The sequence below is a fragment of the Cryptomeria japonica genome, chromosome 8 (genome assembly GCF_030272615.1).
Source record: "Cryptomeria japonica chromosome 8, Sugi_1.0, whole genome shotgun sequence".
Lineage (NCBI taxonomy): Eukaryota > Viridiplantae > Streptophyta > Pinopsida > Cupressales > Cupressaceae > Cryptomeria > Cryptomeria japonica.
In genome coordinates, this window is record NC_081412.1 from 464,082,423 (window position 1) to 464,089,416 (window position 6,994).

Here is a 6,994-nt window from a genome sequence, read left to right on the forward strand (position 1 = left end):
TCCCTGAAAACTCGACCACCCCCATAAACAGTTATGAAACCAACAAGAAGTATTTTGGGATAGATGTCCCGAAGTCTTTGCATAACCATGAGAAATTACAAAAATAAAGGAAACCAGCCCTAAATTAATGCATTATTCCATATTTCCATCACCATCATCCTCTCCGCTTTCACGAGCATCATGAGCGGTTGTGAGTTCATGAACAATGGATTGGCTCAAAACTTTCATCGCATTGAGCTTCGCCTTCGCCACCTGTTTATTCCACCAGTGTTGCACCATCTTCTCGGAACGTTTCGGTAGTTGATCATTTCCAATGAAAGTCATAGACTCAATCCTAGCCACCCTGGTTATATCTTCGGGCGTGAAATTACCCTTGGCCCTTATCTTCTCCATGTTCATCGGAAAGATCTGATTGCATCCTGTGTGCTCAACTTGCAAATTCCCAACTGCCAATAATGGTCAGGGTTAACCACCTTGTTATGATTTACTATGCTACATTGGAGATCCTGGAGATCCTAAACAAAGGTCTTTGCATCGGTGATCACAGACTTGAAGGTAAGCACTCGCCACATTATGGTTTTCTTCAGCACAAAAAGTTGACATTCATCCACCACCAGCTTGATTTAGTGTTCTGTCAAAAACCTAGTAGCTCCATATTCTTCTATTTTGGCAAATAGAGGCAAGATATTCTGCCATTTGTGCTCCTCCTTCTCCCACGACACAAGTTGATTTTGAACCTCGGCAATAAGACCCTGTATTTCATCGCATAGTCTCTGGGAGTCGGTAATGTACTTCTCATCGTCCTTGGTTATCCCCTCAATCCATTTCTCCACAACTTCAGCAATACTCTTGGCCCGTTGAACTTGGTTCATTAGATTTTTATTTTCCGATGAGGTCGGGTCGAAGTTCTCTGTAGCATGAGATATTGGAAGTGCCCAAAGGCAACCAATACTATCGATGAACTAGGCTAGAACATTTATGTGTCGCTTTAATTCTCTCTTTTCTCGCCCATCCTTTTCCGACCTAGTGAGCATTTTCTTTGCTGACACTTGGAAGAAGTGGTTTTCTGTGTCTCTGCTCATGCTTCCCAATTCCACCTTTGTGATCTCGAAATCATCAGGGCTAGCCTCTTTGTTTTCATCTTTGGGTTTATACGAGGTGATTTCAGCAACCCATTTTCCAGTTTCCTCATCATTGTCCAGGCGAGCGGCAGTCTTGAACCTCTTCGGCTTTGGATTCTTCTCTATGTATTTAACAACCATTTCTTGAATCGAAATAGTCACAGGAACAAAACTCCTTTTCTTGTTCACCGAGGTGGTCAACTACTTAGGAGTTGCACTAGAATGAGTAGTTCCTTCAATCATCTTTGAAGGTGGCTTCATAGCCATAGTCACCGTATCAGAATCTAGGGCACTAGCAACTTCGTCATCCAAGTCTTCAATTTCAAATATCTGGGCATCGAGCATGGTATCTTTCACCCCCGTATCCTTTGCCCGATCCATCGTTCTTTGAGTGGCACTTCGTGACCAGTTATGCCAAGGAGTACAAAAATCCAAAGTTGAATTAGACCTGTGTCTAAGCTAGGGTGACTTGTTATCCTTACTTGCACGAACAGGCATAGAAGCATTGTTAGAAAGACGCTTTGGTGAAGGTAGAGGATCCTTATTACTTCTCGCAGAATGAGACTTAATGCCTAACTTCATTACTTTCTTATTGGCCACCCATGTCGCGGTCCTTTCCAGAACTCCTTTGGTCCTTAATTGTATATCAGCATTCTCTTCCTCATCCCAGTTAATTGGAGGCATTTCAGCTTCTGCACGGGCTAAGTACCCTGGTTTGAATAGTTCTATATAATCCTCTTCGAGCCCCTTAGTATCCAACTTTATCTGCAAAGAAACAACTTGTTCTAACACCAATCTCATGTTTCCCCTTTTGAATATTTCAAGTTCATCTATACAATCTTCCCAGAAATCTTCTAATTATGGCATGGGAAGATGTGGCATTAGACCAAGACTTTGGGAAAATCCTTTGTTATCAAAACCTTTCCTTTCAGAATACAGAGAAAAATTGAAATTCCTAAGGTCTGCTCCTATACTCAAAGTGTCAGACATTGAACTATAGGACAACACACCCAATTGTATGGGAAAATGACCTTCCCATTTGTCCCTGGGCTGTGCCTTTTTTATTACAGAAGTTAGTTGCCTGCATACCTCCCCTAGAACAAAGCAATCTGAACAGAAGTGAGGGAGCTTGAAGGGCTCCTCTTCAAAGCCACCTACCCATATGTAACAGAAGCGTGGAAACTGGATATAAAAACTACCAAACCTCTTTATCAAAGTCTATGCATCATCGGAGATTCTTTTAGCTTTCATATTCTTCAATTCATGACACAAATCACCCAGAAAAGCATTGTGCACCCTTCTGAAATCCTGTAAAGCTTTATCCTTTTGCAGCATAGGATAGAACTCATATATGAGAACATCCTCCTCAGTGAGTTGTTTTGGTATTCCAACCAACTCCTTAACACAAGACAAACAATACAAGAGATATGAAGACATAAAGAAGTTCTGTTTGAAATATTTAGCCAAACTCAGTTGTTCTCTCATTGAATCAGCGATCAATTCAGCCCAATCCAAATACTGCTTTCCTTCTAAAACCAGCTGGACATAATAATAAATCCAGTCATCGAAGCTATAAGCTTCAGCGGATCCTCTGGCTTGGTGCAACAAAAGAATTATGTCATGAATGTATGGCAACATGTGATTCTTATTAGGATTCTTGGGTAACCTGGAACCACCTCTTTGAGGAACCTTCAACCAGAATTTTGCTACATTATTTCGGTGTCCGGTTCTGTTTGCGTTGAACTCGGTGATTGACTGAGTAGGAGAAAAGTTGGAGAACTGGTAATCAGGTATATTGAAGACTGAGGAAATTACTTCACGATTTATGGCAAGAAGGGTTTCACCATTGTCTCTCCTAATGGTTTCAGACACTGGATCGTATCTAGCAATACATTCTCGAATCAACTCTGGGCAAGGAATGGCTGGGGGAAAAGCTGCGGCTTCTACGAGACCACTACTCAAAATCTCCACACCAAAAGACTTGTCAATTCCCTTGAACACCCTTTCTTTCAACACCTCAAGGTTTTCCCCTTTTAGATCAGTATCGCCAACTATGGGTTCAGTGGATGCCAGGCTAAATATGTTCCCAAACAAATGCAGTGTGGACTTCATAATTTTAAACAATAAGCCTAGATTGATTACAGAAAAACTTTCTGTAAGAGAGAAAATCCAAGCAAAAACCACTGGAGAGGACAAGGAAAAGACTCACCTTCACAGTTGAACAACTGGATGATGGCTAGCAGCAAACAAGACTCTTATCCAGGAAAAACAAAGACACAGCAACGAGGAACAAATGCGGAGTACTAATAATCCTTCATACCTTATTAGTGAAGGCAATGATATGGAAACATTGAATGCAATAATTCCAAATTTTAGTCTAAGTGTGTCGAGTTTGTGGATTAGACCTTGCACGCATGCATTGAATGCATGGAAGCATTTTTTAAGTAACCGCCAGTTCCCGAAATGATTACTTACTTCGAAAAACCAAAGAATGATGTCACTTAAGACATGGTTCCGCCTCTTCATATTTGGCAATGAATGCACTATCAAACCATTAAAACCCGCGGGGCCCACCAACATCGAACACATATGAACATCCTAAACAGACTTCATGGGTGTTCAAGTGGTTCAAGATGTACGCCGCGCTCAAGGAGAATTTTGCCGAAACAAATAATAGCAAGCTGCTGACCACTTGTGCTATATTGAACATGTTGAACATATTTGAACCTCTTGAACTTAGTTTAATGAGTTCAACACTCGATGAATAATAAAGTGACCTATCAACGAACAAGGAACTTTTTAAGAGAGTCGCTGCAAGACACTTAGAGAAAACATTAGTATGAAAAACCTCCCTGAACACCTTGGAACCTATTGGACCCGGTTCAAAATGGTTCAACGTGTTCACAGAGTTCAACCAATTATCTAAACTTGACTTTTATGATTGGAAAAAGGATTTACAAATGTACTAAGGACTTGAACTGAGGTATCACTAGAAGGATTAGGACTCCAACTGAAAATCTTAAAGGATGACTCACTCTTATCATGAGGAATAAATGATGCAGTAACACCAGTTAAGGGATTTAACTATTGTAATTGTTAGATAACAAGAAGGTCTTTGTTGATCTAGTAATAGCACCACTTTTCTTGATCAAATCCTTTTCATGCTCCTATCTGCCTTCACAAATTTTGCAGATACTCCTTCTGGTTCGACAATCAATCACACTAACACTTAACGAAAATTGCCAACACTACTACAAAATAACTCATCGACCTTATAAGCAAAACAATAGGTCGGTAACACATCACAAAACCTAAGATCTCATAGAGATTACAAACAAATTGGTTCAAACATGTTTGTTAGATTTCATAGCAATCAGATGCACAATGATCTAGACAACCTTGACCACTCCTAGATCACCGCACATTGGATCTTGTAACTCATCACATGGTTTTGTACTTCATGCAATGCACTCGCTCATTCCCAAGATAAAACATTTATCTCTATGTGCCAAAACCATTTTTAAACTCATCACGTGCATTATGCATACATGGCATAATCATCTCCGATCACCATTCGATCATAGATCAACACAACCGATTCTCCAAGCTCCATCAGTTAGGGTTCGACATATCAACAGGTTAGGGTTACCGGTTGATCTCACTGCTACAATAGTAATATTGGTTTCCTTCACTTTCTCAACTACCGGTTGCATTACTGCATCACTACCAGTTGCAATACAACTCCATTACCGATTACTATTGACATCAATGACAACACTTATACTTCATCAATGCAATCTTCATGCAATGCCAATAGCCTTTTGATACACTTTTATCTCTAGTTGAGAAGCCAAAGCACCCAAAAGAGTAGAGTGACACTAAGAGATGTGGTACTAAAAGGTATGGGGTCTATTTAAGGCTTGGGTTTTGGATTTTAAGCCCTCCTCACTTCACTAAACCCTTATGAGGAATCTACCTAAGAAAAAAATAGCATATCACTAGAAGAAGAAAGAGGCTAGAGAAATCATAGGTAAAATCTAGAAGAAGAGAGAAGAAAGTGAAGCAAAAATGGCTACATAAAAATGTTCACAATCTCCCTATTAATTTAGCCTTAGTAGCTGTTAAATATGTTTAAGGGGCATAAAATCCAAATATATAAGAGGGTGATCTTATTTAGTTTTGTGTTTAGTGTATTATAGAGGGGGCTTAAGGAGAGGGGGAGAAACCAAGAAGCAAAATCAATGACTACATGGAATATATTTTTAAAAATATATAAAAAATGAAAAAATAAATATTAATTGTTTATATAAATTAAAAAGTATTCAATAAGATCCACACTTTAAAAAGAAACTCCATAATGAAATAAAGATGCACAATTGTTAGAATTGTTATTGCACCTTAGGATATTATTACTACATTAAAATTATTATTACACGGATTTAATTCTAGTTGAAATATTGCTTTGAATACAATATTCATTCCAAAAAATAGTTAAGTATTGTGATACTTGCATTTGGGCGAATCTGTTTCAAGAAACTAGGTTTAGCTAGTAGTAGTACAATTTTTTTTAAACTCTTATTTTAGTCAAGTTTTCTTAGATTAGGGACATTTTTAACAAAATTTCATAATACCCTTTGTTAGGTCTTATAGCCTATAATTTAAATTTTTTATATTTAAATTAATTTTACTATTTTTGAATTCATTATAAGTATGTAATTGTAATAAGGTTTTGAAAATTTAAATAAATATATTAAAATTTATATAAAATTTTACTAGTATAATCCTTCAAAGGAGATAATGTTGTCCAATTTAGTATAATTTGGTTTTCTCATAATAGATAGATAAGACATAAAATGGAGATCCATCAAAATTACTTTTTATTATAAAGCAGTGTTAACTAGGAACCTGACCCTTTAACATAGTCATAGGCTATCCACAACAAAAAATTAAACTAGACAAGAGTTCGATAGGAAATAAACAAACAAGAGTTGAGTAGGAATTAAATAACAGGGGCATGCTCTGAGAACCAAAAAACCAAAAAAAAACTAGTCCTAAGATCTAAAGGGTCAGTTTATGAGCCCATATCAACTCTAAAATCTTCTCCCAGTCCTCAGAGAGGAACTTTTAGAGTTCACTGGTAGCTTCTTTATCAGCTTCAGCTTCAACAGTTTTGTCACAAAGAATAGAATGTGTCAGCGCCAAACTATGTAGAACACAAATATAGAACTTGTTAATGTTGACCAGTTGCTTATCTCTCGCATCCAACTTGTTATTAATTTCTTGAATTTCCTCCTTTTTCCTCTGAATTTCCCCCTTCGGCCTTGGTTGTTAATGTGATTTGTCAAGTTACCAATAAGAGTCTCCAGCTCACCCACATTTGCGTCTGTGGGTTCAATGTTCTCATCCTCCTTAAAATCCCTATCCTTGTCCTTTTTCTTGTTTTTGTCAATCTACCTTTCTTTATTTGTACCTTCCAAGGCAACCACATCATTTTTTTTGCCTTCCAGTTCCGAGGCCATGCAATAATAGGCTCCATCCCATCAATGATATTGTTAGGGATCACTATAACCTGAGTTTGTGAAACTTTGGGTCCCAAGAAGGGGTTGGGGTCCTCCAAGTTAGTAATATTCGTGCTAACAATGACATTCTATTCCCTCATGGTATTTTTTCCAATGTCATCTTCATTGCCCTCATCAGGATCTTCCTCAATAGCGGCATTTGTGTGGTTTGACCTTTCTTTTTAGTGGAGACCTTGGAACCACCCTATGAGAGCTCCATCTTCCAATTGTGTCATCAATAGGGTCTTCCTCTTCCAACTCTTTAGAGCTACAATTATAATTGATAATTCTCTTGTGTTTCCTATTTTTTCCTTT